The 14721-nt window shown below is 40.0% G+C and overlaps 1 pseudogene; it reads right to left on the reverse strand.

Annotated features, from left to right (window-relative positions):
* Positions 1–7770: 7770 nt before the first annotated feature.
* LOC129476878 (uncharacterized) lies at positions 7771–14501 on the reverse strand (annotated as a pseudogene).
* Between the last annotated feature and the right edge of the window lie 220 nt (positions 14502–14721).

A 14721-nucleotide genomic window follows, 5' to 3' on the forward strand; every position in this document is an offset into this window, starting at 1 on the left:
TGTAAATAAATTATTATTTATATTACACTATTATATAATGCAAAGTCTATTAAAACATGTTTGTCTTCAAAGAATGGCCTTGGTTCCTGTGGGCAGTGTCTCCTCATGTAAAGGTAGTGCATTCCTGCTAAATCATGGACAAAACGGGCCTCCAGGAGCTGCAGGCTGCAGCAGCAGCAGCAGCTTCTCATCTCATCCTTCACTGCATGATACTGTTGTTGACTTCAAAAGGTCTTTTCGGTCTAGTTTTATCAACAGAGCTAGTATTTCATGAGGATCTACTACATACCAGGTTCCAGGAAGCTAAATGCCTTTTGTTTGTTATTACTCACTAAATAAAAATCACAACTCTCTTCCCATTTCTCACACAACAAAATTTAGCTGAGGGTGATTGAGTGACTTTCCCAGGGTCGCACAGCTACTAAGAGCAGAGTCGTGTTTAGGTTCATGTGGGAATGCTGAACACCAAAATGAACCAACAGAAGTATCATATATTCCAAAAGCCTACTCAAGCCATTTGTTCTTATTTTAAGGAAAATCTTTATGCCAATTTTAAACTCCAAATACTTACGAATGGCAGAGATTTACAGGTTTGATTCTGATGTAAGAAATGATGCTCATCAGCTGGTTACTGCTACCACCCCACAACCCTGAGCATACTGGACAAATGTCTAAGCCTCGTGGTTAGTGAGGACAATGCTGGTGGAGGCTGAAGTTGTCATGCAGTGACTCACACAAGCTTAGGCAGATTTGGTGATATATGACACAGAGATGCAAATAAATGCTGTAGCTGACACACACAGGCTGGCTCTGGGAGATGCAGAAGGAGCACATCACCCAAAATAGAGCCAGACAGACTTCTTTAAGGAAAGAGAAAAGGGGGTTGCATCTTAAAGAATGAAGAAGAGATTTGTCATGAGAGATGGGACAGGAAGTTCTTGAGAGGCAGAGGGAAAGCATGAGAATGTCAAGAAGGGAGGAGAGATTCTCGCACATCTGGGAAACTGACAATCCATCAGCACGGCCAGAAGGAAAATCAGGAGAAGGAGCGGAAATAATAGATGAGGCTGGATATAGAAGCAGGGTTGAAGCTGTGTTGATTGTGGTAAAGAGTAGTGATTCTATCCAGAAGGCAATAGTTAGCATTCTAAACAGAGACCTTTTAAAAGAAGAGTCAGCAAATATTTTCTGCGAAGGGCTAAATGTTAATTATTTTTTTCCAAGCCATATGGTCCCTCTCTCAATGACTCAGCTATTCCATTATACCATGAAAGTAGCCAGAGACATTATATAACACATGCATGACACTGTGTCCCAGTACATCTTTACTTACAAATGCAGACTGTGTCAGACATCGCCCATGCATGGTAGTTTGCCACACCCTGTTTTAGAAAGCTCAGGTTTATGATGTGTTGGAGAACGCCTACAAGAGCTCTTCTTTTAAATGGTAGAGTGAACATACACTGGAATTCTATCCTGCTTGACCCCAGGTCTTGATAGCGAAAGGTAGAAAAGATAGATAGTAAATAGATGGATAGATAGATGATAGGCAGGTGGATAGATAGATGATAGATAAAGAAAATACATAGCTGTTCCAGAAAACAGAAATGGATAACTTCATGAACCAAAAACAAAGTAATATACTTTAGAAAGGAAGCAGGCTGGAAAACTCACAGTTGCAAAGCAAATAGAATTTCCAATTGCCTCTTGTAGCCCATTCCTGGAAGCAGTCACAGCCCAGTGTGTTTTGAATACTTCCTCTGTTTTTTGTTTGTTTGTTGTTTGCTTTTTTGTGGGGTTTTTGTTTTTGTTGTTTGCTTTTTTTAAAAAAAATTCCCTTTCTCTGCTGTTTTCACAGCAGCCTTTGTCATTTCAATGACAAAGAATTTCCAATTGCCTCTTGTAGCCCATTCACACCTTAAATCTGTGAAATCCTCATGTTTTCTTCTGCTGCATCCATAGTTCAAACAAAGATTAGGCAAAGCTAGACACATTCCTGAAGGAACCTAAGAAATTCATCTCTTTCTTTCTCTGGAATGAAATGAATTCTCTAGACCATCAGTTCTAATCTTCAAAAACCAAACCTGTTTGTGAGATCTCCTTCAAAAACTACTGTAGATTCCATAAACATGCTAAAATATTTGTTTTTTAAATATTTGTTTTATTTGGAATCAATATATTTGTAATTTTAGTACTTGTATTAATATAAGGGAGAAATGTTTAAATCTGTCTATGCCATATGTGCCTCTCGCTTGTTGCCCAATTAATTGTAGCCTCAGGCTAAACTTTGGTTTCTGTATTTTTTTCAGAACAAATATAACTGATCTCAAAACATCTGCTTTTATTGTAGGAACTCGTGCTGCCATCTCCATTCCTCTCTCTTTTCTTGCAATCTGGGTGGAAGTTCTTTAATATGAAGATTTCAACCACCTTCACTCTACCATGTCCACTATCAGCACATTCAAATGTATCCAGCCAAGGCTGTCATCTTAGGCCAGGGATTTTTTAGGAATCTATTTTGCTCTGATGCGGCTGGCACCCCTTTGACTCAATTTATCACCCCAGTGCTCTTTTCATTTTAGGAGCCCAAGAGGGCAGAAAAAGAAGTAGGTGAGCAATTAAACCCTCTGAGTCAGGAGCGTCTCCCCTTGTGTTAAGCAATGTTGTAGAATATTTTATTTAGTAAGCTCCTAGCAATGAGCCACATGGCTGCTGAACACACATGCCTGCTTGCTGCTGTGAGCTCAGACACCATCATCATTAGTGTTTTCCACCCCTGGAGGGAATTATAAGGGCCATTTAATAACCTGTAAATCATAGAGAGTTAAAGGTGTTTCCCTGAAACACTGATGACAGAATGAAAGGTGAGGAGTGTTAGCCACATGTCAAAAGAGCAGGAAAGTCTCTCAGTGTGCGTTGTTGAAGAAATGCAGGTCTTTTTTCTTTTGGAAGTCTCCCTAGAAGGGGGTCAAGGACTCTGCCCATTCTAGGATGAAAAGTTGGGATATTAGACACCCTCAGATGTTTACCCCAAGCCTTCATTTTGGGCTCTTAATTAGTGGTTCATCCATCACAATGTCAAATGCTAAGCAGAGCATTTGGATCTCTCCACAGTCCAAATCAGCACCATCTTTTAAAGTTGAGTTTCTCATTATTCTCACCTGATATACCTTATTTATCCCACACCCACCCCAATAACATATTGTGCTCACTGTTATCTTTCAGACAACACTTGAATTTTACTCAGCCTGGAGTGCTCTTCACATGTCTTGTCCAGATCCAGTTTGGACTCATTCTTCAGCCCTGCATCAGTCAATGGGGGCTAGGTTAAACTGTGGTGACAAACAACCTCCAAATTTCAGTGGGTCAAAAATCTTCGTCATTTATTTACATCTCATCATGGGTCAGGTGAGAGGTAGCTCTGTGCTGTGTCATCCTAACACAGGAATCCAGACCGAAGGAGGGACCATCAATAAGATCCCCATTGCTATAGAAAAGAGAAAAAAGCATGCAGAATAGAACTCTGTTTCTTGGAGATCTCTTCTGAAAAAGTGACATGTTATTTCATCTCACCTCCATTGGCAAAAAACAAACAAACAAACAAAAAAGTCATGTGGCCATGCAAAAATTTAAGTAGGTAGGATGGAACAGTCAGAATGCATTCATAAAAAATGAACTGAAAATATTTGGAGAACAGCACCAATGACTATCATGAATGCCAACATGCATCCCTAACAACCCAGTACTATTACCCTCCAAACTTTTTATGTCTTGCAAAGGATTAGAACTTCACATCTGAAGCCATACCACTTAGAGGGAATGCAAAATACATAATGACATCTCCTTTAGGATATCCTTAGAGAATTCAAGGAAAAGAAGTTAAATAATTAAAAAGTGCTGTTGGGTACAGCTATTTAGAGCTAGAGGGTAAGATTAGAGATAGATCATAAAGATAATAATAGGGTTAGGGTTAGGGTTGGGATCTGGGTCAGAGTCAGGGCTGGAAGTATGGTTAGAGGTGGGGTCATGATCAGGGTCAAGATCAAAGTCAGGGTCAAAGTAAGGGTGAGAATTAGGGAGCAGGGTAGGGATCAGAGTTTAGGTTCAGGGTCAAAGTCTTGGGACAGGGTTAGGATTAGGATTAGAACCAGAGCTTTGTTCTCCTCAGGACCCACCCAAAGGTGGGTCACCATGGCTTTGGAGCATGTCTACAGTGGTAGCGTGTCTACAGTGAAGACCAGAGTTTCATTGTCCTTAAGACTGACCTGGGGAGACGTGGCTGCAGGCCTTTGAGGAAGGTGAGGCAAAAGCTTCCTGTCAGCTCCCCGTGTGCTGAGGACGAACTCTGCCATAGGCTTTAATTTCACAAGTTATATTCTACAAGTCTTGTTTTACAAAAGCATCCCTTCCTTGAGGCTTCAGCTGCTCACCACTGCTCATCATCATAGCGTGCCAGAACATATGGTAAGATTTGGGCTTGTTTCTGGGGAGATATCTTGATATAGAGAAAGGAGAAATGCTTAGAGTCACCATCAGCACCGTTGGGATGAAAGCTGGGGATGGGCAGAGGCTGGAGGAAACACGTGCAACCCTTGTAAACACTTTTATTCATGTTTTAATTACTCATTTTTCTTACAGTGTTAAAGTAGTAAAAATAGTACTGAAAAATTGAAAAGTAGGCATATTAAAAGTTGCAACGTTATTTAAGTTTACATATATTGTTTGTACCTCATAATTTTTCATTTTGTTGAGAAAGCCTAAGGTTAATTGGCAGCATATTTGTAATAGTAGACAGAATAATGTCTGTTTTATAAACATTGACATCCTACATTACATGTATGAACCCTGAAAATCTGAGACAGCTCTCAGATTTTTTAGAAAGTTTATTTTGCCAAGTTTGAGGATGCACGCCCATGATGCCTCCTCAGGAGGTCCTGACAACACGGGCCCAAGGTGATCATGGCACAGCTTGGCTTTATACACTTTAGAGAGACATGAGACATCAATCAATATGTGTAACATGTACATTGGTTCAGTCCAGAAAGGTGAGACAACTTGAAAAAAAGGCCAGACAGGGGGCTTCCAGGTCATAGGTAGGTAAGGGACAAATGGTTTCATTCTTTTGCGTTGCTGATTACCCTCTCCAAATGAGGCAATCAGATATGCATTTATCTTGGTGAGCAGATGGGTGACTTTGGATAGAATGGGAGGTAGATTTGCACTAAGCAGTTCCCAGCTTGACTTTTCCTTTTAGCTTTGTGATTTTGGGTCCCCAAGATTTATTTTCCCTTCACAAAGTCTAACATGTTTTCCTATGAGCATTAATTATTTATTGGGTATTTTATTGCACAAATAAGACATAGATTTTTTAAAAACCATCAACTTCATGCCTAGCTACATAGACATAATTACATAGAAGCTCAACTAAATTTGCAAACATTCCAGAGTTTGGGTTCCCAATAATTCTTTGTGATTCTTTAAAAGGTAAAGTATTTTTTTCCCATAAAACATAGCAAGATGAAAATCACCCGTAGAATGTCCTGCCATTTTTGTTTCTCTAGTTTCCTCATTTTCTGCAAAGCCTTGCCGAGGAAATTGACTTTGAATATCATTTTACACTCTTCTGTTTTAGAAAGCATTGTGGTAAAACATTGAATCATTATGGTTGTAAGTTCTGTTCACATTCTTTCTTTCTTTGAATATTTTTTCCCAATGGCCAACATTTGATTCTGTTGTATTATGGCTAAAAGGTAGGCATGGGAACAAAATAAAGACAAGAAGTCTTTGGAATAAGTGATCTCATCACAATGAATCAATTTGCCATTGGAACGTATTTTTACAAAGTCACTGTTTTGAAAATATTTAGCCATGAATTGAAACAGAGTCTGTAAGTTTATTTTTTTTCCTGGTCTAAGGTAATCAGCATTTTAGAGAATGAACCCAGGACACAACCACAGCACAAGAAAAAAATATGATAATGAAGCTTACACATATGTGTTACTACTGTAACAGAAAACATGTAAAGAACATTTGTTTTGATTTATATATCAGTCTGCACTGTTTAATTTTTTGTGTCATAATGCTCTTACTTAAAAAAACAGGATTAGTTAACAATGTCAATTACTAGTAATTCACAACATAAATAATTAAACAAGGAAGCATTAAAAAATATAACAATGTTTTAAATAAAGTTTTATTTTACATCCTTTTTTTACTTACACAGAAATTGCCAAAAAAAAGCAGAGATTTGCCATGTAGCCGCAAACTAGTTTCCTCTCATTAACATCTTCTATCATTGTGTCTCACATGGCTTATTAATATCTTACATAATTTGTCACAGTTAATGAACCAATACTGATAGGCTACTTTTTTTTTAATTTTTTAAATTTTATTTTATTTTATTTTATTTTTTGAGACAGAGTCTTGCTCTATCGTCCAGGCTGGAGTTCAGTGGGGTGATCTCGGCTCACTGCAGGCTCCACCTCCCGGGGTTCACGCCATTCTCCTGCCTCAGCCTCCCACATAGCTGGGACTGCAGGTGCCCGCTACCTCGCCCGGCTAATTTTTTGTATTTTTAGTAGAGACGGGGTTTCACTGTGTTAGCCAGGATGGTCTCGATTTCCTGACCTCGTGATCCGCCCGCCTCGGCCTCCCAAAGTGCTGGGATTACAGGCTTGAGCCACCGTGCCCGGCTGATAGGCTATTATTAACTAAAGTTCATATTTCATTTGGACTCCCTTAGTTCTGTCTTACTCTGACCCAGGATCCCATCCAGGACCCCGCATGACATGTAGTCATCACGTAGGCTCTTCCTGGCTGTGACAGTGTGTCAGGCTTTCCATCTCTTGATGACCTTGACAGTACTGAGGAGGACTGGTCAGGAATTTTGTAGAATGTCCCCCTTTGTCACTTCATGTTCTCAAGGTGAACTGTCATCTTTGATGTTCACTTGGATCGTTTGGCAGAGCTACTGTTTGTCAAGTTTCTCCCCTGTGAAGTTATTTTTCCTCCTTGTCAATACTGCATGTGTTCTTTTGGAGCAAGTCACTATGCAGAGCCCACACTTCCGGAGTGAGGAGTTGGCTCCACCTTCTTGATGGCTGAGTGTCTACATCAATTATTTGGAATTCTTTTGCAAAGGAGATTTCTATGCAACTCCATTTGCTTATTCACCTATGTATACAAATACAGACACCTAGATAATTACTTTAAGCTTTAGTTATTATTCAATACTGCAGCATTGTGTTTAACAATTCATTCCTGTGTTGGCCATTGGTAGCTTTTATTATTGGCTCTTATTTTTCTTTGATATATTTTAATTTTTTTTAGTACTTAATTACTTTCTGATACTTCAAGACTATCCTGGCTCCTTTATTTACTGTCCCAGTTCTAGTATCAGACATTTCTTCAAAGAGCCTGATTCCTTTCAGAATGGTAGGAAAACTTACATCTGGCTGCTGAATGAGCACATTGTATCTTGTCCTTCATTAGCAATGCTAGGAATATATGTGTGTATCTAACCTACCTACACACACCTAATTATAAAGTTTTCTGTGTAGAACTGTATGTATGTATATTAAACTAAACATAAGTTTACGTTTGAAGGGGTGGCCTGCCCCTCTGCACTTGTGGGTATATCTCATCAGGTGGGATGAGAGACTGAGAAAAGAAATAAGACACAGAGACAAAGAATAGAGAAAGAAAAGTGGGCCCAGGGGACCGGCACTCAGCATAACAAGGACCTGCACTGGCACCAGTCTCTGGGTTCCCTCAATTTTTATTGATTATTATTTTCATTATCTTGGCAAGAGGAATGCGGTAGGAGAGCAGGGTGATAATAAGAAGAAGGTCAGCAAAAAAACATGTGAGCAAAAGAATCTATGTCATAATTAAGTTCAAGGGGAAGTACTACGCCTGAATGTGCACATAGGCCAGATTTGTTTCTCTCCAATCAAACATCTCAGTGGAGTAAAGAATAACAAGGCAGCTTTGCTGCCAACATGTCTCGCCTCCCGCCATAGGGCCATTTTCCTTCTATCTCAGAATTGAACAATGTACAATCGGGTTTTATAACGAGATATTAAGTTTCTGGGGCAGGCAGGAAAGAGTGGCCTTCCTCCATCTCAACTGCAAGAGGCTTTCCTCTTTTACTAATCCACCTCAGCACAGACCCTTTATGGGTGTCGGGCTGGGGGATGGTCAGGTCTTTCTCATCCCATGAGGCCATATTTCAGACTATCACATGGGGAGAAACCTTGGACAATATCCAGCTTTCCAGGGCAGAGGTCCCTGTGGCTAATCACAGTGCAGTGTGCCCCTGGTTTATTAAGACTAGAGAATGGCAATGACTTTTACCAAGTATACTGTTTGTAAACATTTTGTTAGCAAGGCACATCCTGCACAGCCCTAGATCCCTTAAACCTTGATTCCATACAACACATGTTTTTGTGAGCTCAAAGTTGGGGCTAAGTGGCTGGGGCAAAGTGACAAATTAACAGCATCTCAGCAAAGCAATTGTTCAAGGTACAGGTCAAAAGGGAATTTCTTCTGTCTTCCCTTTCTACACAGACACAGTAAAGTCTGATCTCTCTTTCCTTTCCCTACATATCCCCCTTTTCTTTTTGACAAAACCGCCATGGTCATCATGGTCCGTTCTCGCTGGTCACTGTCTCTCCGGAGCTGCTGGGTACACCTGTAGACTAGAAATAGAGAGGACAGACATACAAGGATTAACACAAAATTTGCAATAGTGGAACTTCCAATGGCTTTAACCCAAGTGGCAGGGTTAAGATTTGTGAGGCTATCAACAGCTTTTACCATTGCCTCAGTTTCTGGCACCAGATTTAGCTGGGCTTTTGATGCCTCAAAAATTTGTTCTTTTAATTTTGAAATATCTAAAGTCAGATTATCTTCTCTTCCTTGTAAATGGCATCTAACCATGTCCCAATGATGTTCATATTCATTATAAGCTCTAGATGTCATACAAAAATCTGGTATATTCCAGTCACACTGTAACTGAAAAAGATATTCCAAGCTCATGAGCCTATCTCCCATCCAAATTACAGTTTGTCTAAGATGATTAATTTCGTTTGCCAATTTTTTATCTATTTGGGTCTGAGAATTCCACAATTTTGAGGAATTCTTTTGCCAATTATTTACATATTCTGCAGTTTGAACAGAGGAGTGTAAAGCAATTCCAGCAGCCACAGCAGTTGCTGTGACTGCAATAAGACCCATAATCACTGCAATCAAAGTAAAAATGAATCTTTTGGATCTAGTTAGAACTCCTTTTAATACCTCTGTTAAAATATAGATGGATGAGGAAGCCTCCCACAGTCGGTACATGGACACAGGGATCCCCATGCCCTCTCTTGCCCTCACTAGCAGAATATGGTGCTGCCAATCCAAAGTTGAATCAATGCAAGTAAACAATCTACAGTTTTCACAGGTTATAGTTTGGGAATCTGGTTTAAGATCTATGTTTCCTACAAATAGCATATAAGGGGGTTTTACACACCACATTTCCATGGATAGGGTGATTCTAACCTTCTATGAACCTGGTCCAGGCTTTCAGTTAAATCACTGTCATAGGCCAGATTAATGGGCCAGATGGATGGGACCTGTGAACACGATTGAGTCTGGCCCATACAATTATGATATAATTGGCCTCGAGGGGCCCAGTCTATAATAGTTCCGAATTCATTGTTTTGTAGTACCACTGCAGTATCAGCCACACATTCTTCCCAAACTAAGACTTCTGGGCTTTTTGATTCTTTGGGGATTTCCTTGGGGCCAGGCTTCCCCTTAGGCCTACATTGTAATGATCTTTGATAAGAAGGGTCCTGTAAATTATTTATCTGTGGCCTGAGTGACATTCCACTTACCATGTGATAAGTAAATCTACTGATGGCACTGACAGTAGGTACTTCTACCAACCAATTTTGGGCTGCAGGCATTAAGCATCCTGGTGCTTTCCCCAGGCAAATAGGAAGATAACGATACCCAATGGAAATGTTTATCATCATTCCTTCTTCTTCAGGTTGGGCAAGGCCACCAATCATCTGTGGGGCCTGGTACCCATGCACTATTATTAACATATACTTCAATAGAATTACCCATCCAAGTGACTGCCTGAATTGAGGGTGGGAAAGGCACATAGGCCCAGTAGGTATAATTAGCTGCAGCTGCTCCTGCAGACATAGGGAGACTTACCACCATTTATACAATCATTAAAGCTGCAAGCAGCATATTCTCTGGAGTTTGTGTTACCCTTGTGTTCTTCAGGCTTTTTTCAGCCAACTGTGTCACCTTCTTTTGCTGGGCCCAGGACAGCAGCTCTGCTTTCTTTGTGGATGGCAACTTCACCTGTTCTTCTGATATCACCATTTTGTTCACCTGGTGAGTCGATGATGCTCGAGTGAGGGTTTTCCGTCTCCACGGAGGCACTTTTCCTTGCATCTCTGATGGGTGCATTGTAGAACTTCAAATGTCTAGCGGGTATCCAAACAGGAAGCTTATTTTCTCCTGGTGAAACACAAGCAAAACCTCTCCCCCATGTTATCACCTTACCTATTTCCCATGTATTATTTTTGATCTTTTCACCAAATCAGTTTTTCCTCATGTGAGCTGTTCTTTTTGCCAGTAAAATGTTGTTCTGCGGAAGTAGTGGTCTGATTTCTATATATGTTTAAAAAATTTAAAGTATAGAGTGCTAGATTAAGTTGTATCTGGGGAGTGTTATACTCCTTACTCTGTTTTTCCTTTTTTTGTTTAACCCATTGAGCTTTGAGTGTTCTATTATTTCTTTCAATTATGGCCTGTCCTTGGGAATTATAAGGGATTCCTGTTGTATGTGTAATTTTCCACTGATTTAAGAATTTTTGAAATGCTTTGCTGGAGTATTCTGGCCCATTATCTGTTTTACTTTTTTCTGGAACTCCCGTGACAGCAAAACAAGATAATAAATGTCTTTTAACATGGGAACTACTTTCTCCTGTCTAGCACGTTGCCCATATGAAATGTGAATAAGTATCAACTGTCACATGGACAAATGACAATTTTCCAAATGAAGGTACATGTGTGACATCCATTTGCCCTAATGCATTAGGACATAAACCTCTGGGATTAACTCCTGCCTCCTGAGTGGGCAGGTGTAGGACTTGACACTCAGTACAATGTTGTACAATATTTTTTGCCTGTTTCCATGTGATATCAAAATTATTTTTTAATTCTGTTGCATTTACATGAGTCAGGGCATGAAGTTCTTGTGCTTCCATGAAGGCAGATGATACTAGCAAGTCAGCTTGTTCATTTGCGTTCGTTAAAAGGCCCTGGTAAATTAGTATGTGCTCAAACATGAGTAATATAAAATGGGAAATTTCTTTTTCTTACAGTTTGTTGTAACAAATTAAACAGCTGATTCAACTGATCATCCATACTATATTTGATTAGGGCTGACTGAACATCCTTTGTAGCCTGTACTACATATGCAGAATCTGAAACAATGCTAATAGGCTGATTAAAATCTTGTAACACTGAAATGACAGCAACCAATTCTGCTCTTTGAGCAGAGTGATATTGAGTTTCAATGACTCATTCTTTTGCCCTGGTGTAAGCCACTTTTCCGTTGCTGGAACCATCAGTAAACATGATCAGAGCATTTTCTAAAGGTTTATGTCTGGTAATTTTAGGTAAAATCCAAATAGTCAATTTTAAAAACTGGAAGATTTTTGTTCTTGGGTAATGATTATCAATAATTCCCACAAAATCAGCAAGATCAATCTGCCATGCACCAGAATTAATAAAGGCTTATCTAACCTGTTCGTTGTTTAAAGGAACAGTGATTTTATCTCTGTCACTTCCACACAATTTTACTATTTGTAGTCTTCCCTGACCAATTAATGTAGCCATTTGATCTAAGTACAATGTAAAAGTCTTAACTGTACTGTGAGGAAGGAATGACCACTCCACAAGATCTGTATTTTGAACAATGATGCCTGTTGGAGAATGTGTAGTAGCAAAAATTAAAAGTTGGAGTGGGGCTAAAGGATCTATTCTATTGACTTGTGCTGACTGAATTTTTCTTCAACTAATTCAATTTCTTTAGCTGCCTCTGGAGTTAATGTTCTTTTACTATTAAAGTCTGGGTCCCCTCTCAAGATAGAGAACAAATTTGACATGGCATAAGTAGGGATGCCTAGAGTTGGCTGAATCCAATTAATATCTCCTAGCAATTTTTGAAAGTCATTTAATATTCTTAATGTGTCTTTTCTTATTTCTATTTTTTGTGGTTTAATTTTTCTTTCCTCTACCTGCATTCCCAAATAACGAAAAGGAGTAGAGGTCTGAATCTCATCAGATGCTATTGTTAGGCCTGCGTTTGAAACCTCTGTCTGCAGAAATTTGTAACAGTCAATTAGTCTATTTTTTCTGCAGCACACAAAATATCATCCACATAATGAATAACAGTCTGAAAACTTGTCTCTAACTGGTTGAAGAACTTGAGCTACAAAAGTCTGACAAATAGTTGGACAATTAAGCATTCCCTGAGGTAACAGTTCCCACTGAAATCTGGTGGCTTGTTCTTTATTATTTATGGCTGGTATAGTAAAAGCAAATTTTTCAAAATCCTGTTTTGCCAGAGGAATGGTAAAAAAGCAATCCTTCAGATTAACTGTAATTAAAGGGGATCATGGCTTGAGAAGGCAACCCGAGTTGGAGAGACCCCATAGGTTGAATTACCGCATTAACCGCTCTTAGGTCAGTTAGCATGCGCCATCTGCCTGATATTTTCTGAATTACAAACACAGAAGAATTCTAAAGACAGAAAGTGGGTGAAACATGTCCTTTTTAAAATAGCTTTTTAACTATTTTGTGTAGCACCCCGAACTTTTCCTTAGGGAGCGGCCACTGTTTGACCTATACAGGAAGCTGCAGGGCAAGTCTGAATTCCTCCTTCACCGTAGTGAACTGTAGGTTGGACAATAATGTGTGCCTGGAGCCAAGTCGCAGCGAGCCTAGTTTCACGCTACCTCCCCCAGCACTCACTCGGCTGAGGAGGAGGTGGCCATCGTGGTTTTAGCCCCAATGGCCCCAATGGTTCTGGACTTTTTCCTTTTAATTTTAATGTTTCAGGATATATTACCTCCTGTAATTGATTGTAGTCAACATTTTGCATTGACCGAGCCATTACCGGCTCTGCTACCTATTTACAATGTGAACTTTCCATTCCTTTCCTGGATTTTTCCCCGCCTCTTCTTCACAATCTATTACACAGCTTTCAGGGGCATCAAAGACTGAAACGCTATCTTCTTCTATTTGAAACGGTTCTAAAGTTGCTTTAACAATGGCCCAATCATTCCATATTGTAAGTGGGATGATTTTACCTTCCCTATTTGCTTGTTTTAATTCTTTGCCAATTTTTTCCCAATCTTTTACATCTAAAGTTCCTTGTTCTGGAAACCATGGGCAGAATCGTTCTATTGTTTGGAATAGTGTAATTAGATTTTCTGTAGAAGCTTTAATTCCCCCTTTTCTTAAGAGAATTTTAATGAAGCTGAGATAAGAGACATATTTACTTTCAGTTTGCCCCATTGTTACCCTGGGTTCCTCTGAGCGCACAAGTTTACCGCAAGGCTGACGGTGGATGCACTCAGGAATCTCTCATCCACTGTCCTCAATGCTCACATTCTTAGCATACCTTCACCCTAGACAAAGGCACCCACATTGGGTGGCAGATGAAGTGGTGGCCTGCTCCTCCACACCTGTGGGTATATCTCATCAGGTGGGATGAGAGACTGAGAAAAAAATAAGATACAAAGTATGGAGAAAGAAAAGTGGGCCCAGGGGACCGGTGCTCAGCATGCCAAGGACCTGCACCTGCACCAGTCTCTGAGTTCCCTCAGTTTTTATTATTTTCATTATCTTAGCGAGAGGAATGCGGTAGGAGAGCAGGGTGATAATAAGGAGGTCAGCAAAAAAACATGTAAGCAAAAGAATCTATGTCATAATTAAGTTCAAGGGGAAGTACTATGCCTGGATGTGCACGTAGGCCAGATTTGTGTTTCTCTCCACCCAAACATCTCAGTGGAGTAAAGAATAACAAGGCAGCATTGCTGCCAACATGTCTTGCCTCCCGCCATAGGGAGGTTTTCCTCCTATCTCAGAATTGAACAAATGTACAATCGGGTTTTATACTGAGACATTCAGTTCCCAGGGACAGGCAGGAGACAGTGGCCTTCCTCCATCTCAACTGCAAGAGGCTTTCCTCTTTTACTAATCCACCTCTGCACAGACCCTTTATGGGTGTCGGGCTGGGGGATGGTCAGGTCTTTCTCATCCCATGAGGCCATATTTCAGACTATCACATGGGGAGAAACCTTGGACAATATCCAGCTTTCCAGGGCAGAGGTCCTTGTGGCTTTTCGCAGTGCATTATGCCCCTGGTTTATTAAGACTAGAGAATGGCAATGACTTTTACCAAGTATACTGCTTGTAAACATTTTGTTAGCAAGGCACATCCTGCACAGCCCTAGATCCCTTAAACCGTGATTCCATACAACACATGTTTTTGTGAGCTCAAAGTTGGGGCTAAGTGGCTGGGGCAAAGTGACAAATTAACAGCATCTCAGCAAAGCAATTGTTCAAGGTACAGGTCAAAATGGAATTTCTTCTGTCTTCCCTTTCTACATAGACACAGTAAAGTCTGATCTCTCTTTCTTT

This window comes from Symphalangus syndactylus, chromosome 6 (genome assembly GCF_028878055.3).
Source record: "Symphalangus syndactylus isolate Jambi chromosome 6, NHGRI_mSymSyn1-v2.1_pri, whole genome shotgun sequence".
In the NCBI taxonomy this organism is placed as follows: domain Eukaryota; kingdom Metazoa; phylum Chordata; class Mammalia; order Primates; family Hylobatidae; genus Symphalangus; species Symphalangus syndactylus.